The sequence below is a fragment of the Rhinatrema bivittatum genome, chromosome 2, assembly GCF_901001135.1.
Source record: "Rhinatrema bivittatum chromosome 2, aRhiBiv1.1, whole genome shotgun sequence".
Taxonomy (NCBI): Eukaryota; Metazoa; Chordata; class Amphibia; order Gymnophiona; family Rhinatrematidae; genus Rhinatrema; species Rhinatrema bivittatum.
Window position 1 is genome coordinate 372236073 of NC_042616.1, and position 19038 is coordinate 372255110.

The 19038-nt window shown below is 44.4% G+C and overlaps 1 protein-coding gene across 1 annotated transcript in view; it reads left to right on the forward strand.

The window, feature by feature from the left end:
* Positions 1-234: 234 nt before the first annotated feature.
* LOC115084727 overlaps positions 235-19038 on the forward strand; it is a 793897-nt gene continuing 775093 nt past the window's right edge. Inside the window, exons 1-2 of the mRNA XM_029589965.1 lie at positions 235-270; positions 2476-2626. The gene's annotated coding sequence lies outside the window, so the exon portion shown is untranslated. The remainder of the gene's footprint in view (positions 271-2475; positions 2627-19038) is intronic.

A 19038-nucleotide genomic window follows, 5' to 3' on the forward strand; every position in this document is an offset into this window, starting at 1 on the left:
CATCCGTAAGGAGTCCCTTGCTAACTCGAATAGGTAGCAAACAGAGTAGGCTTTTGTATCCAGGATGCGTGACGTCATCACAGGGGGATGCCCTGAGGTTCGCGCCAAAGAAGGAATAAGAAGCAGGGCCGTGCGGCGCGCGCGCCCTGTGGCAGCTGAACAACATGGCGGGATGCAGCACCGAAGCCGGACCAGGGACGCCGGAGAGGACGGCAGGCAGATGCCGCGGCAGCCAGACATCCATCAACCGCAGGAGGAGTCGCCAAAGAGGTAAGGAGTGGAGACGTCGGGCAGCGACAGTCGTAACACTGTAGATGAGGTCATTATGAAAAGCAGTGGTGTAGCCAGAACTGATTTTTTTGGGTAAACCCAAGGTTAACATGGCTGAGCCTCAGGCTTACAGGACTGAGCCCTACTAGTTGTACTCTAATCAACAAATATGCCTTAGCATGCACCCTACAATTGGTCTCTAACTAGTTGCAACAGCCATCATGATTCATGAGTGACACTTTAAAATATTTTAACTCAATTATTTCAAGTGCTTACCAACATTAAAAATGCCTTATTAATCTGTATTAATTTATTTATATATTTATTACAGTATTTAAATACACAGGAATTTAATGTAAAAAGCAAAGAACACATACATCAGATCCAATCATGTAATAAAACAAATAATTTATTCTTTCATGAATCCTCATTGCAGAGATCATAACTCAATAAAATAGACATAATCTTAATAATCATAAGAACGAGTACAGAATGAACCTAGAACAGTTCACATTACAACCCAATATGAAAAGAATATATTCGAATTCTGGTATCACCTCAGCAAAAACAGAGAGTAGGATTAAATGGGCAATTTTCTCAGTGGAAGGGAGTGGACAGTGGAGTGCCTCAGGGATCTGTATTGGGACCCTTACTGTTCAATATATTTATAAATGATCTGGAAAGAAATACGACGAGTGAGATAATCAAATTTGCAGATGACACAAAATTGTTCAGAGTAGTTAAATCACAAGCAGATTGTGATAAATTGCAGGAAGACCTTGTGAGACTGGAAAATTGGGCATCCAAATGGCAGATGAAATTTAATGTGGATAAGTGCAAGGTGATGCATATAGGGAAAAATAACCCATGCTATAATTACACGATGTTGGGTTCCATATTAGGTGCTACAACCCAAGAAAGAGATCTAGGTGTCATAGTGGATAACACATTGAAATCGTCGGTTCAGTGTGCTGCGGCAGTCAAAAAGCAAACAGAATGTTGGGAATTATCAGAAAGGAATGATGAATAAAACGGAAAATATCGTAATGCCTCTGTATCGCTCCATGGTGAGACCGCACCTTGAATACTGTGTACAATTCTGGTCGCCGCATCTCAAAAAATATAATTGCGATGGAGAAGGTACAGAGAAGGGCTACCAAAATGATAAGGGGAATGGAACAACTCCCCTATGAGGAAAGACTAAAGAGGTTAGGACTTTTCAGCTTGGAGAAGAGACGACTGAGGGGGGATATGATAGAGGTGTTTAAAATCATGAGAGGTCTAGAACGGGTAGATGTGAATCGGTTATTTACTCTTTCGGATAGTAGAAAGACTAGGGGACACTCCATGAAGTTAGCATGGGGCACATTTAAAACTAATCGGAGAAAGTTCTTTTTTTACTCAACGCACAATTAAACTCTGGAATTTGTTGCCAGAGAATGTGGTTCGTGCAGTTAGTATAGCTGTGTTTAAAAAAGGATTGGATAAGTTCTTGGAGGAGAAGTCCATTACCTGCTATTAAGTTCACTTAGAGATTAGCCACTGCCATTAGCAATGGTTACATGGAATAGACTTAGTTTTTGGGTACTTGCCAGGTTCTTATGGCCTGGATTGGCCACTGTTGGAAACAGGATGCTGGGCTTGATGGACCCTTGGTCTGACCCAGTATGGCATTTTCTTATGTTCTTATGTTCTTAATCCCTCTACTGCTAACCATTTTGTGAAGTAACACAAAACCCCGCAAAAAGAAGACACCTAGAGCCTTGCCATATCATACAATCATAGCAGCAACTCTCAGGACTCATATAACAGCAGTCTTATTTATGAAAAAGCAGCAATGCAAATACTACACCAGGCCCTAGAACATTAATACTCCATCTACTGGGGTAATAGAACAAGCCCGACTGCTACAAATCTCTACAGAGAAACTGCACGCTAGCATAAGTACTGTGCCTCAGTCACACACAGACCAACCCTTAATTAATTACAGAAATAAGGGACTAAAAATTAGAAACAAACATACAGATATTACTGAACTAGAGAGCCTGAGAAACCAGACTCTGAACAGTGGAACTCTAAAGAAAGAGCAAAATACAAAAACATAAGAAATGCACATTCCCAAAAATGGCACATTCCAGTCACTAAATTTTACTAATCGGTTTGTATCAGTCTCTTTTTTTCACTTTCCCCTAATTCCTTTTTCAGGGTCTCTGCAAAAAGACTGTGACCTCATGCAGCAAGGGGTAATGAATAGATTGTCAAGGCAACCCCACAGCCCCCATGGCCTGCTTTCCTTCATCCAGCAGCCAGTGATGGAACTACACCCAAAACACGAGATAAAAATTCAGTTTGTTGGGTAATAATTAGAATAATATTTTTTTATTTTTTTACAGGATATCTAAGGGATATTTTTTACAGGATATCTAAGGGATATTGTAGGAAAACTAAGATTCTGCAAACCTCTTTTTTTCCAACATACAAAAAATGCTTCTTTGCTTCTTTTTTTAAGAAATGAAAATAATTGAAAGAAACTAAAATTGAATTAAAACATGGTTAGACATGCCAATGCTATTTCATACTGTAAGTAAGACTATAATACACTTGCATATTTTTTCCATTCTAATTATGGTCAGTGGTGTTACTATGCTATATATAAACTTTTATTTTTTTTTCTTTGGCTGTCTGGATTGTATAGTAAAGGCAATACTGAGAACCAGCTTGTCAGGCTGAATTGATGACCGTACTGCTTTGATCTCACAGCTCTATACACTGAGACCTTATTCTGGCCACTACTTTGGCTCTTGGGGCCACAAGCGGTTACGCTCACCAGCCGCTGCAAGCTGCAACCAGCACCACTCACCCGTAGCCTCGTGCTCCCCCTGGCCTCTGGCATCCTCGCAACTGCAGCAAGTTCCTGCCGCCACTCCTCCCTGTTCCAACCCTTCTGCAGGTCACATGGTACCTGGGACGCAGCCGACTGCTCCTTTCATCTGGGCCCTCCCTAGGTGCGCATGCACACCGCCTCAGCTCCCTTTAAAGGGCCAACGGTGGAAAAACACGATCCGGGCATTGGGATAATGTCAGGCCTCCCGGCCTATTTAAAGACCGCCTCTAGCTCCAGCTGACTGACTTGGCAATGAGTTCACTGGATCCTGTTTCAGCGTATCTACTTCAGAGATTCCTGTTCAGTGTCCCTGCCTGTAGTTCCCGCTTCGGAGGGCCTGGTTTCAGCCTTCTTGCTTTGGAGGTCCTGGTCCCAGCCTTCCTGCCTCAGAGGTCTGGTCTCAGCCTTCCTGCTTCGGAGGTACTGATCCCAGCCTTCCTGCTTCGGAGGTTGTGGTCTCGGCCTTCCTGTTCCGCAGGTCCTGGTCTCAGCCTTCTTGCTTCTGAGGTCCTGGTCCCAGCCTTCCTGCTTCGGAGGTCCTGGTCTCCATGTTCCTGCCTCGGAGGCTCCAGCTTTTGAGGGCTCTGCGTCTACTTCCTGCTTACTACCGCCTGCTTCTGACCTCGGACCGGACCTGACCACCGTTTATTGCCGCCTGCCTCTGACCTCAGACTGGACCTAACCACCACTTACTGCCACCCGCCTCTGATCTCAGACTGGACCTGACCACCGCCTTCTGCCGCCTGTCTCTGACCTCGGCCGCTCTTCGGGACCAGGCCCACCTAAGTCCAGCCAGCCCCGGCACCCAAATCATATAATGCCTTTCTTTCATCAGACCTTAAATTATTTTAGAGTATAACCCTTGTTGAAAATGCTGTTTCTCATATTCTTCTATATCACGGAGGACAATCTTTTTATAAGTCTCCAGTTTTGGAGACTTCCTGATGATAATGGATTCGTTATCCTTCAAATCATATAATGCCTTTTTTGATATAGAAGAATATGAGAAACAGAATTTTCAACAAGGGTTATACTCTAAAAATAATTTAAGGTCCGATGAAAGAAAGGCATTATGGGCCAGATTTTCAAAGGGTTACGCGCGCAGAAAAAGGTACTTATGCGGTAAGTGGCCGGTGCGCAAACAACCCGAATTTTGCATACGGGTATTTGTGCGTGTAAATGACCCTGCGCACGCAAATTTACGCGAATAAGAAAGGGGCGTGTTGTGGGCGGATACCTGACTTACGCACGTAAGACGTATTTGATAAGCGACGCGCACAAATCCACTGGCACGAGCAGCCAATTTCACATGTATATATTTACTACTGCCTGCCTCTGTGCGCAAGCGACAACTGAAGTGTCCGCAACTGCTGGTTCTCATCGCTCAGGGACCCTACATTCTGGAGAAAGGCAGAACGTGGAAGGAAGAGGTTGTGGAAGGCTAACTGAAGGTAACTGGGAAACTCCAACCGATTTCCCTAGGCACTGTTGATGTGTGTATAACGGTGTTGCGTCCGTCGGTCTCAGATGGCTTCGACCTCTGTGCCTCACCTTTCTTCCTTCTCTCTCCTCAAGCCTTGGGAAGATGGCTGCTGCCGCGTCTTCATGCTGCTCTCTCCGGCGTCCCTGGAACGGCAATGGCGACTGTGTTTGCCATGGATTTCCTGAGGGCCTCCTAGGGTGCGTGCATGCCACCCATGTCTTTATCCATGTCATGGCGGGAACCTCGGGGGCGTCCCCTCCTAGTGACGTCATGCCATCCGGGTATTTAGCCTGCCCTTCATTTGCTAACAAACTGACGGGAGAGCGGAGGAACGCCTGCTCTCCTGGCGCAAGCACCGGTCCCTCGCCGGTGCGCGTGATTCACTATGCAAATTAGGTGGCGCGGTAGAAACAGGGAAAAGGAGGTGCTAGGGACACTATCGCGTCCCTAGCACCTCCTTTTTGACAGGCGCGGTGGCTGTAGGCGGGTTTGACAGCCGACGCTCAATTTTGCCGGCGTCAGTTCTCGAGCCCGCTGACAGCTACGGGCTCGGAAACCGGACACCGGCAAAATTGAACGTCCGGTTTTCGGCCCAACAGCCGCGGGCCGAATTCAAAAAAATCTTTTTTTACTCTTCGGGACCTCCAACTGCACAGAAAAGCAGTTTTTACTGTTTTTCTGTGCATTTTCCCGGTGCCGGAAGAAATTGGTCGGCGCTAATTTCTGAAAGTAAAATGTGCGGCTTGGCTGCACATTTTACTCTCTGTATCCTGCGCGTATACCTAATAGGGCCATCAACATGCATTTGCATGTTGAGGGTGCTATTAGGTGCCGCGGGTTGGGCACGCGTTTTCCTCCCCTTACTGAATAAGGGGTAAGGGATAACGCACTTCCAATAGCAGGCCTGTGAGTTAGCAAAGATTGGAATTTCTCCGGTCTAAGCTGCTCTGCCGCTTCCCAGCTGCCGCAGGAAGCTCTCTCTGCCCTTCGGGGTAACTCATCGCTAACCTGTGTACCCGCTCCTCAGGGGCCCATCTTCTCTCTTTCAGGTACATGACTGGAAACCGGGTACTCGCTCCTCAAGGGCCTGCGCTCCCTACACTGGTGCCTGCAACTGCTTCGCTTCTGTCTGCCAGGATCTTCATCAATACAGCTATTTACTTCAGTGAGTAACTAACCTTGTCAGTCTGTCTCACTTCCAGCTTCTGCACTGCGAGTCTATATCCGGGACTTCTCTACTACCTTGCGCAGCCTACTGTCTACCTGAGCGTGGGACTGGTCTCCTCTGCTGAGGACTCCTGGACTTCTTCTACTGGTTACCTCACTGCTGCCACCCCTGGGCAGTACCACCAAGCTGTCTAATAAACATGAATTCTCTGTGTCTGCATGTATAGAGTCTAGCCTAGAACTGCGGTTCCTCACGGGGCTCCTCCCCGTGGGATTGGCCATCACTGCAGTACCCAAGAATCCACTCCAACACCTCAAAACCATAACAGATTGCTAACTCCATGGATTCGGCTCAGCTCACCACTTTGCAGGCCATTCCGAGCCTGGCCCAGCGAATCTCCGAACAACAGAATTCGTTGGATAACTTGACTGTTGCCTTTAACCAGTTACACGCACAGATGAATACTCTGACTACCACAGGTAAAGAAGTTACACTGCCAGAAGTGACGGTCAAGACTACAGTGCCTCTATCTGCTCCAACACGCTTCTCAGGTGAAGTTTGGAAATGTAGAGAATTTATCAATCAATGTTGCATGTACTTTTCTCTGCAACCTAACCATTTTCCTACAGCGTATGCCAAGACCACTTATATCCTTTTGTATCTGGATGGAAGCGCGCTGGCTTGGGCCTCACCACTGTGGGAGCGCAATGACCCTATACTGAATGATCTTGCCAGGTTTCTTGAACTGTTCATATCAGTATTCGATGACCCTGCCTGGTACTCGACAGCAGGATCAACCTTGGTGCATCTAAAACAAGGTAATAAACCTTTACCAGACTTTGCCATTGAATTCAAGACATTGACTTCGGAATTACATTGGGACCCTAGGTGCCTGAAGACCCTCTTCTTTGAAGGACTGAGCTCCCGGTTGAAAGATGAGCTGGCGACTCGAGAGATGCTTGAAACCTTAGCAGAACTGATGAAGTTGGCAACAAGGATTGATCGCCGACTTCGCGACAACGTTCAAGACGTCAAGAGCCCCAGAAGACCACCTCAGGGAGAGACTCGAGTCAAGTCTGTACTCAGGCCTATACCTCCAGGTCCTGCTGCGGGCGAAGAAGAACCAATGTAATTGGGCCGCAGTCATTTGACTTCTAAAGAGAGACGAACTCTAAAGAGGTTGGGACTATGCATGTATTGTGGACAAGCTGGTCATGCTGTTCAAACATGCCCTATATGTCTGGGAAACTGGCAGACCTAAGTCCTGTGGAACTCTTCTTAGGTCTAACTGCACCCTCTCCTTCACTCTCTCTTCCAGTATCCTTGATCTGCGGACCTCTAGAATACCAGACCCTTGCCTTAGTGGATTCTGGGGCAGGGGGAAATTTCATTTTGAAACATCTAGTGGAACATATGCGGATCCCCACCACTACCATGACATCTCCTCTACTTTTGTCCTCTATTCATGGAGAGCCCTTACTGGGAAGTAATCCTGCTTATAGAAACAGTGAGCTTATGTACTGGTGCTCTTCATACAGAGACTATTTCCTTCTTTGTGCTAGAGAAGGCCATGCACCCTTTGGTACTTGGGCTACTGTGGCTGCAGAAACATATGCCACAATTCAACTGGGCCACTTTGGAGCTTTCACGTTGGGGTCCAGATTGTCATGGAAAATGCTTGATGGAAGTCTCTTCAATACCATGCATGTCAACTACCCCATTGTTGCCTGGGTTGCCTCCTCAATATGCATCTTTCCAAGATGTGTTGTATAGAATAAAGCGATGTCAGAGTACATCCAGGAGAATCTCCAGAAAGGCTTCATAAGACCTTCCAAGTCTCCAGCCGGTGCAAGCTTCTTCTTCATGGGGAAGAAGGATGGAACATTACGTCCATGCATTGATTACATAGGTCTGAATGAGATCACTGTAAAAGATCGCTATCCCTTACCACTCATCTTGGAGCTATTCGAAAGGCTACAGGGAGCGAAGATATTCTCCAAGCTTGACCTCAAAGGAGCGTATAACTAAGTTCGCATCCGCTCTGGCGATGAATGGAAGACGACTTTTAATACCTGGGATGGGCACTTTGAATACCTGGTGATGCTCTTCAGCTTGTGCAACACCCCGGCTGTCTTCCAAAACATGATGAGCGATATTCTGCATGATCTACTCTACCAATGTTCATTGTCTACTTAGACGACATCTTGATTTTCTCCCAGGACTTGCAATCCCATCAGGAAGATGTCAAAAGAGTTCTGCAGAGACTTCGCGAGAACCGCTTATACACCAAGTTGACTAAATGTGAATTCCACAAGGAATCCGTGCCCTTCTTAGGGTACATTGTCTCAAACAAAGGCTTCCAAATGGACCCTCAGAAGCTTGAGAGTATTCAAAACTGGACACAACCCACTGGCCTAAAAGCTCTCAGGCGATTTTTGGGATTTAACAACTACTACAGGACCTTCATCAAATATTACTCTTCATTGACTGTTCCATTAACAGCGATAAACAACAAAAATAAAGGGATATAGCTAGTATACAATCAAGGCAAAACAATAACTGGCTATATGATGTAAGCCGCAAAATATAGGGCCAGCGGTGGGCAGTCCTGGCAAGCTCCTCCCAGGGAGTTTCCTTCTACCTCCAGTATATAAGGACTTCCTTGTCATTTGCAACTGGCCTTCGGATTGAGCATTACAGTCGCCTGTAACCTTGCCGATCCAGGTCCTCCATGTATTGTTGGCTCCTTGTCCTGACCTTGCTTTGATGTCTGTTCCTGACCTTGCTTTGATGTCTGTTCCTGAAGCTGCCTGATCCTGTTTCTGTTCCAGTTCCGGTTGTTCTGCCCTATGTCCTCGCCTGGTTCCTGAGCCTTCTGTCCTGTTGGGCCCTGGAGTGGCCAACAGGAGGGATTCGTCCCCCGGGCTCTTGAGCTTCCCTGCCTGCCAGCCGAAGGGGCTTCGGATGTCAGTATCCCAGCATCAGAGTTCCTGCTCGTCTGGACCTTTCCTGCACCCTCCTTTCCTCAGCGTGGTCCGCGACCAGCCTTCCTGGGCTGTGTAGGGCGCGTCTGGGACAGGGTGGTCCGCGACTCAGTCCCGTGGGTGGGCTGAGTAGGGTGCCCTGTTGGACAGTGCCATGTCTCCTTCCAGCCCTCCTCTTCAACATCTTGCTTCAGCCTGTCTTGGATGTCTGCTTCAGCCCCCGTCTGACATCTTCTGTGTAAAGGACTCTGTCTGCCCTCGCCTCTGTCCGGCCTGCTGCCCATTGCTGTTCCCAGCGGCAGGTCCGAAAGGGCCGGGAACAGTCGGAGGACCGTTCATCAGTCAACTTCCCAGTGTTGGCTACCATGGGCGTGCAGGTCCGGCTGAGGGTCAGACTCTGTGCCTGCTTCTGTACCCGCCTGGCTCACCATGCCTGCCCAGCTCACCTCCCACAGTCTGGCTGGGGCTCTTCCCTAGCTTTCGCTGTGGCCCAAGGGCTCACCACCAGCTCGAGACGACCGCGCCCGCGCGCGCTCGTAACAATATCGCTCCATGGTGAGGCCGCATCTTGAATACTGTGTACAATTCTGGTCACAACATCTCAAAAAAGATATAGTTGCGATGGAGAAGGTACAGAGAAGACAACCAAAATGATAAAGGGGATGGAACAGCTCCCCTATGAGGAAAGGCTGAAGAGGTTAGGGCTGTTTAGCTTGGAGAAGAGACAGCTGAGGGGGGATATGATAGAGGTCTTTAAGATCATGAGAGGTCTTGAACGAGTAGATGTGAATCGGTTATTTACACTTTCGAATAATAGAAGGACTAGGGGGCATTCCATGAAGTTAACAAGTAGCACATTTAAGACTAATCGGAAAAAAATTCTTTTTCACTCAACGCACAATAAAGCTCTGGAATTTGTTGCCAGAGGATGTGGTTAGTGCAGTTAGTGTAGCTGGGTTCAAAAAAGGTTTGGATAAGTTCTTGAAGGAGAAATCCATTAACGGCTATTATTTTATTTATTTGGGTTTTTTTATATACCGGCATTCATGATAAGATCACATCATGCCGGTTTACATTTGAACAAGGAGTGCATGATAACAATAAAACTGAAACTAGTGCATAGGAAATACAGTTACAATGAACAAGGGTAATGGAACAAGGAGAAGAGAGAGAAAGACATAAGTAAGTTAACATCATAATTAATTATTTACAGAGCCGGAGTGGATACATTCTTTGAGTAGATGAAGTGAGATTTAGGAGTGTTCTGGGAAGGCTTGTTTAAATAGCCAGGTTTTAAGTCTTTTTCGGAATGTAGGGAGGCAAGGTTCATGGCGAAGATTCGTGGGGATGGAGTTCCAGAGAGATGGTCCAACTGTCGAAAAGGCCCGTTCTCTCAGGGTTATATGCCGCGTGAATTTCGTATTGGGTACCTGGAGTGATCCTCTGTACGCTTCTCTGGTCGGTCTTTTGGAGTTATGTTGGCTGAGAGGGTGTTGAAGGTCAAGTGATGTAAGGTGGTGGATGGTTTTGTAAATGATGGTGATGGACTTATAGATGACTCTGAAATGGATGGGGAGCCAATGAAGATTTTTTATTATGGGGGAGATGTGGTCTCTTCTTCTGGTGTTGGTAAGGATTCTTGCCGCCGCATTTTGGACCATCTGTAGCGGTTTAGTGTATGACGAAGGGAGACCTAGTAGGATGGTGTTACAGTAGTCTAATTTTGCAAAGATAATTGCTTGAAGAATTGTTCTAAAGTCATGGAAATGGAAAAGCGGTTTTATCCTTTTTAGCACTTGGAGTTTATTAATCAAGTTGACTTAGGAATCCTTTTCAGCACTTGGAGTTTATTAATCAAGTTGACTTAGGAATCAAAACAAAGAATAGCCGAAAGTCCTTTGAAAATCTGTTTATTAGTTGCCCGACTCTAGGCCTGAGTTTCGCCCAACAAGGGGCTGCTTCAGGGGCTATAAATAAATAAATAATACAAATTAATAATTTACATTAAAAAATATTAAGAAATATAATTAAAAACACAGACACAAAAACAGCTCAACCTAAGCAATTTAAGCTTACATAGAAACGGTAATCATAAAGAACAATTCAAAAGATAAGTATAGATACACATTGGGGTAGATCTTAAAAACATACACGAGCGCGTACTTTTGTTCTCGCACCAGGCGCGAACAAAAGTATGCTGGATTTTATAAGATACGCACGTAGCCACGCGTATCTTATAAAATCCGGGGTCGGCGCGCAAAAGGGGGTGCACATTTGTGCAACCTGCTCGCACCGATCCCAGCGCGCGCTGCCTGTTCCCTCCGAGGCCGCTCCGATTTCGGAGCGGCCTCGGAGGGAACTTTCCTTCCACCACCCCCCCGCACCTTCCCTTCCCTTCCCCTACCTAACCCACCCCCTGGCCCTATCTAAACCCCCCCTAACTTTGCACGCGCCGGCCGGCAGCCCTGCACTGTGTTCCGGTCCTGGGGGCTGGTCCGGAGGCCGCAGCCACGCCCCCCCGAACACCCCGGGCTAAAACCACGCCCGCGTCGCTGCCCCCAAAATGCCGCATCACGCGAGACACGCCCCCAAAATGCCGCGTCACTCCGGGCACGTCCCGACTCGCCCCCGACACGCCCCTTTTACAAAGACCCGGGACTTACATGCGTCCCGGGCTCTGCGCGCCAGCGGCCTATGCAAAATAGGTGCGCCAGCGCTCGAGGGCCCTGCGTGCGTAAATCCGGCCGGATTTACACGCGCAGGGCATTTAAAATCCGCCCCATTATGAATTAAAAGATACATGTGTGTGTTAAAAAACAAAAGAGGAGAATATCAGGAGAACAAACAAAATTGCAGCAAAATAAAAACACAGATAAAATTAATCATGTCATATGGAAATACAGATTGTGTCTTACAAACTCTTCATACATTAAAAGAATTAATTTGAATTGTAAAGAAGAACAGAATATAAATACCAAAGGATCATACCTTATTTTAGACTAAAATGGCATATTCATAGATGTGCTCTGTCCACGGAGGTTCATAGGCGGACTTCAATATAAATATTGAATGATATCAATATAAAACCTGATATTAATACTGATAAAAAATCAAATATAATGGGAAGTAACAAAATATAATTACCTTACAAACAATTAATAAGCCTTCATATTCACAATATCCAAGTGACTGCGCAAATGGTCTATATTTGTCCAACATTAAAATTTCTCAATTTCAATTAAAGAAGCTCCAGACTCCAACAGGAGAAGGTGTACATGCAGGATGCAGCTGGTTTGCTAAATAAATGACCCCATAAAAAATAAATAAAAAATCAAATTCTATACGGAATTGATAAAGACTTGCTTTAGACCATATAATCATTCCTGAACGTGCGCTATCTATCTTTTCATTTGAACGGACTTTGATTGTGCGAATTGTATTAAAAATTATATGATAAAGGCTTAGTGTTAAAAAACTTAAAACTGAACCTTTTCAAAGGAGATAAGTGGAACAGACTGTCAATCTAAGGAACATGCTAAGAAGTAAATGTAAATAAACAATACGCTGTCGGCACTAATAATAAAATTACAAACAAAATTGTCTTAAGTTAATGTACTTACTATAGTGTTGTATGTAAATATTATCTATGCATTTAAATGTACACAGTGATTGGTCAATTATGTTGCGCCAACATAAAATAAATATAAAATCTGACTCAATTCTAATATTGCCTAAAAATGTTTCTAACTTTATGAATATTATAATATTGTTTAAATCATTTGTGCACCAAAATAAATATCCTTTTAAAACATACACTGTGGAAAAAACTTGTACAATTTAGGATAAAAAAATACGCTAAAAAAACGTTACTTTATTCAAGTTTATAACAAGTTTATTAATTTTTCAAGATTTCAATGACAGCGCCGATAATGCATTGACTAATTACATCCACTTACCGACACGGTAGCAAGATCGATAGTGCTGTCAACTCATCAGTTTAAAAACGTTCATTTTTTGTAGTAACACAATTTTTTGATATCGTGGGTTAAATTTATTATCATTATTTTAAAAAGAGGATATCGCGCTTCTGACTCCGCAGTTCAAATTTAGAATTTTTTATCCTAAATTGTACAAGTTTTTTCCACAGTGTATGTTTTAAAAGGATATTTATTTTGGTGCACAAATGATTTAAACAATATTATAATATTCATAAAGTTAGAAACATTTTTAGGCAATATTAGAATTGAGTCGGATTTTATATTTCTTTTATGTTGGCACAACACATATGACCAATCACTGTGTACATTTAAATGCATAGATAGTATTTACATACAACACTATAGTAAGTATATTAACTTAAGACAATTTTGTTTGTAATTTTATTATTAGTGCCGGCAGCGTATTGTTTATTTACATTTACTTCTTAGCATGTTCGTTAGATTGACAGTGTGTTCCACTTATCTCCTTTGAAAAGGATCAGTTTTAAGTTTTTTAACACTAAGCCTTTATCATATAATTTTTAATACAATTCGCACAATCAAAGTCGGTTCAAATGAACAGATAGATAGCGCACGTTCAGGAATGATTATATGGTCTAAAGCAAGTCTTTATCAATTCCGGGAGGCGTAAATCCCCCAACTAAGGTAGGGGGGGGGGATTTAGACAGGGCCGGGGGGGTGGGTTAAGTAGAGGAAGGGAGGGGAAGGTGAGGGGAGGGCGATAGCGAATTCCCTCCGAGGAATTCCCTTGGAGGGAACGGCGGCAGGCTGCGCGGTTCGGCGCGCGCCGGCTACACAGAATAGGCAGCCTTGCGCACGCCGATCCAGGATTTTAGCGGATACGCGCGGCTACGCACGTATCTACTAAAATCCCGCGTACTTTTGTTTGCACCTGGAGCGCCAACAAAAGTACACGAACGCGCCGTTTTTGAAAATCTACCCCAATGTGTATAAATACTTGTCTTTTGAATTGTTCTTTATGATTACCGTTTCTCTGTAAGCTTAAATTGCTTAGGTTGAGCTGTTTTTGCGTCTGTGTTTTTAATTATATTTCTTAATATTTTTTAATGTAAATTATTAATTTGTATTATTTATTTATTTTATAGCCCCTGAAGCAGCCCCTTGTTGGGCGAAACTCAGGCCTAGAGTCGGGCAACTAATAAACAGATTTTCAAAGGACTTTCGGCTATTCTTTGTTTTGATTCCTCACAGCTTTCTTAGACCGTCTTCCTCAAGTTGACTTAGGGAATAGCCACTGCTATTAATTGCATGGGATGTTCTTAGTGTTTGGGTAATTGCCAGGTTCTTGTGGGAAAAATAACCCTTGCTGTAGTTACACGATTTTAGGTTCCATATTAGGAGCTACCACCCAGGAAAAAGATCTAGGCATCATAGTGGATAATTGTCGGCTCAGTGTGCTGCAGCAGTCAAAAAAGCAAACAGAATGTTAGGAATTATTAGCAAGGGAATGGTTAATAGAACGGAAAATGTCATAATGCCTCTATATCGCTCCTTGGTGAGACCGCACCTTGAATACTGTGTACAATTCTGGTCGCTGCATCTCAAAAAAATATAGTTGCAATGCAGAAGGTACAGAGAAGGGCAACCAAAATGATAAAAGAGATGGAACAGCTCCCCTATGAGGAAAGGCTGAAGAGGTTAGGGCTGTTCAGCTTGGAGAAGAGACGGCTGAGGGGGGATATGATAGAGGTCTTTAGGATCATGAGAGGTCTTGAACGAGTAGATGTGACTCGGCAGAAGAGAAGGTAGGAGCAGGCAGTGAGCAGGAGCAGGCAGCGAGCAGGTTCGAATAATAGAAGGACTAGGGGGCATTCCATGACGTTAGCAAGTAGCACATTTAAGACTAATCGGAGAAAATTCTTTTTCACTCAATGCACAATAAAGCTGTGGAATTTGTTGCCAGAGGATGTGGTTAGTGCAGTTAGTGTAGCTGGGCTCAAAAAAGGTTTGGATAAGTTCTTGGAGGAGAAGCGCATTAACGGTTATTAATCAAGTTTATTTAGTGAATAACCACTGCTATTAATTGCATCAGTAGCATGGGATCTTCTTAGTGTTTGGGTAATTGCCAGGTTCTTGTGGCCTGGTTTGTCCTCTGCTGGAAACAGGATGCTGGGCTTGATGGACCCTTGGTCTGACCCAGCATGACAATTTCTTATGTTCTTATGTTCTTAGGAAGGATTCAATGTTAGAATCAATAATATTGGGTTCTCTAGCATATAATTCTGCATAGAACTGGTTAAATCTATCCCTTATTTTGTCCCCTTGCTCTTATCTCTCTTATCTCTTATCATTGTCCCCTTGCTATCTTTCATTTTTATTATTTGAGATTGAGAGAATTTGGTCTTTAGTGCATGGGACTTAGCTTTATTGCCATGTTCGTAATGGGTCTGCTTCAGCAGATCCATTTTAAACACCAATTCTTCCATCTCCAATGCCTGTAATCTATGACTAATATCCCTGAGCTCCTGTTGCAGCTTTGGTGAGGGGTTCCTTTTATGCTCTTGTTCAGATTTTTTCAATTGGTTAATCAGTTCTTGTCTCAGCGGTCCTTTTACTTTCTTATTATAGGAGGCTATCGATATCAATCTTCCCCTAAGCACTCCTTTTAAGCAGTCCTATAAAACAACTGAGTTCACCAATGATGTTTTATTAAATTGGAGATACTCAGGGATTGCTGTCCTAATTTGTAGTTCCATAGCTTGATCCTTTATCAAGGAGTCGTTTAGTTTCCAAAATCTCTGTCCAGTATCCAAAGAGATTCCCTTTATTTCCCACCATACCGGGGCGTGATCAGACCATGAAATATTCCCTATCCCGGCCTCCTTGGTAACCAATGCTAGAGATTTGTCTATGAGGAAGAAATCAATTCTAGTGTAAGTATCATGGGGTATTGAGTAAAAAGTATAATCTTGTTCTGCATAATGCTTGTCCCTCCAGATATCAATTAAGTTCCACCTGGACATAAAATTATGGAAGGCTTTCCTATCCAGTCGGGAGTGGTGTACACCCCCTTTAGAACAATCCACCAATGGCTGTTATTATTTGTAAGGGTTTTGGGTGGATCCCTGTACCTGTGGCAGATGACCACGCCCACGGGGGGAAATCCCGTGAGGGGCCACAGGTCAGGCTCAGCATAGGAGACACACACACACTAGTTCTTTTATTATACAGGATTGGTGAACCACCAGAGGTGGCAGTAGTGAGCTGGAAGTAGCCCGGTTGGGCTTGTAGTCCCTCAGGCTCTGGAACAGTGATCCCAATGTCTGTGCTGTAATAAAGAGAACTGATATTGTGAGTAGTAGCAGGATATGCAGAGTTCAGGAATAGAGCCTTGTTGGTAATGTACTCACGCAGCAGTCTCTCACTGTGGAGCACAGGAGCTGGAGTAAAGGTAGGCCCTCGAGGAGCGAGTACCTGGTTCCAGGGAATAGCTCTGAGAGATAGAGATGGTAACTCACAGATGTTATAGGCAGCGGTGTCTTCCTGGCAGAAGTGGAGTCCAAGTAGCGAGTCCAGGAACATGGGCCCTCGTGGAGCGAGTACCGGTTCCAGACTGCAACCTGAAAGATAAGAAAGAGAGGCCCCTGAGGAGTGGGTACCCCAAATAGAGTATTTTATTTATTTATTTTTTTTGTTTTTTAATTCATTTTAATATACCGATGCTCAAGACCAAGTCTTATCGTACTGGTTTACAATAAACTAGGGGGTGAAACCAGTTAACACAGAAAGCGAAAGTTACATTAAAACAGGGAATGTAGAACAAGGCCGTTTGAAGAAGAGGGATAGATTAAACAATTTCTAACTGGAGAGCAAAGCAGATAAGCCGGGAGCAATTGCTTACATAGTAAATATATACAGTTAACATAGCGATTTACACAGTTATTTGAGTTATTCGATTTGACACAGTTATTTGAGTGAGCAATTCTAGCATAACAGTTCCATTGTGAAGCAGATAGAGGACGCAACCGAAAGGTGGTGGTCTGTGCATGTTACCATAAGGCTTCTTCAGCGATATGCTTGGGCGAACAGCCATGTTTTCAATTTTTTTCTGAAGGTGAGATGACAATATTCCTGGCGTAGATCTGGCGGGAGAGAGTTCCAGTGATGAGGTCCAGCGGTTGATAGAGCTCGTTTTTCAATGGAGTTGTGTATAGCGGATTTGCTAGGGGGAACCTGGAGGGAGCCTCTGTATGCAGATCTGGTTGGTCTTGATGAAGAGTGGAGTTCGAGGGGTATGGTAAGTTGGAGAGAGGATTGCTGATATATGGTTTTGTGAATGATGGTCAGTGTCTTGAAGAGTATTCTGTAGTGGATGGGTAGCCAGTGTATTATTTTCAGAATCGGTGTGATGTGGTCCATACGGCGAGAGTTTGTGAGGATCCTGGCTGTAGCGTTTTGCAGCATCTGAAGAGGTTTGGTAACAGAGGCAGGGAGACCAAGCAGAAGTGCGTTGCAATAATCAATCTTTGAGAATAGTATGGCTTGAAGGACTGAGCGGTAGTCATGGAAATGTAGGAGAGGTCTTAACTGTTTTAGGACCTGTAGTTTATAGAAGCCTTCTTTAGTGGTGGTATTAATGAATTTTTTAAGGTTCATTCTGGAGTCCAGGGTGGCTCCAAGCTCTCTCACTTGGCTTACTAGTTGTGTAGTTGTGGTGCTGGCTAGGGGGTTATTATCATTGGGGGAGATGACCAGAAGTTCGGTTTTGGACGTATTGAGAACCAGGCTGAGGCTCGTGAGAAGGAGATTGATAGCATGAAGGCAGCTGTTCTAAAAGTTTAAAGTGTTGGAGATGGGATCCTTGATGGGGATTAGGATCTGCACGTCGTCAGCATATATAAAGTAGGTGAGGTTGAGGTTATTGAGTAATTGGCATAGGGGGAGAAGATAGATGTTAAATAGGGTTGGGGAAAGAGAGGACCCCTGGGGTACTCCTTGTTTGGAAGCTATGGGGGGAGATTCTTTGTTGATTATTTTTACCTTGTAATACCTGTTGCTTAGAAAGGATTTTAGCCAGAGGAGTGCAGAGCCTGAGATGCCTATTTCCATCAGACGGTTGATGAGGATAGTGTGGTTAACTGTGTCGAACGCTGCGGAAATGTCTAGGAGAGCTAGCAGGTAGGATTGACCTTTGTCAAGGCCCATCAGGATGTTGTCCTTTAATGAGAGTAGGAGATTTAGCTTAGCTATGAAAGGTAAGTTGGCGCTGGGGCGGAAATTTATAGGGTTGGAAGGGTCTAAGTTAGTTTTTTTTAGTAAGGGTTTCAGAGAGGCTGTTTTTAAAGCGTCTGGGACTGTTCCTTGAGTGAGGGAGCAGTTTATGATGTCGGCCAGAGGTTTGGCTATGGTGTTCGGAATTGTGAGAAGGAGTTTGGTTGGAATTTGATCTATTGGGTGTGATGAGGGCTTCATTTTCTTGATGATAGATTCAATTTCCAAGGATGATGTAAGATCAAAAGATTCTAGAGACTGTGTATCGTTTGGGAGTAGTTTTGGCTAGATGGAGGCTGAGAGTTTGGAGTAGAGTTGGAAGATGTCAGCGGAATAAGTAAATTTTTAATTTTGTTGTCAAAGAATACAGCCAACTCTGTGGATTTGTCATGGGCCTCTTCTTCTGGGATGATTGGAGGAATAGGGGTGGTGAGTGCTGCAACATATGAGAACAGTGTTTTTGGGTCGTATAGGAAGCCGTGTATTTTTTTGGCGTAGAAATCCCTTTTAGTGCGAAGAATGGTGACCCTATAATAGACCATTGCGGTTTTGTAGGAGGCCAGTGTGGTAGGGGAGGGATCCTTCCGCCAGCGTTGTTCTTTATGTTGCAGGTCTTGTTTGAGTTTTCTTAATTCTGTTGAGAACCAGGGTTTTTTGTTAGTGCGGGCAGGATTGATAACTTTGGAAGTCAAGGGGCATATTTTATCAGCTGCTGAGCGGGTGATAGTTAGCCAAGAGTTAATAGCAGTGTCGGCATTTGTGAGGTCCAAGTTAGTTAGGTCCTTGGTGAGGATGTTGCTGAGGGCTTCCATGGAACATGGTTTTTTGAATTGGAAAGAGGATTTAGGGGTGTTGGTGGTCGGTTTTATCTTTATTGATAGTTCAGTTACTATCAACGAGTGATCTGACCAAGGGATGGGGGTACATGAAGGAGGAGAAGTGGGCGAGATTGAATCGTTCGTGAATATTAAGTCTAACGTGTGTCCTGCTTTGTGCGTGGGTTTATTGATAATTTGTTT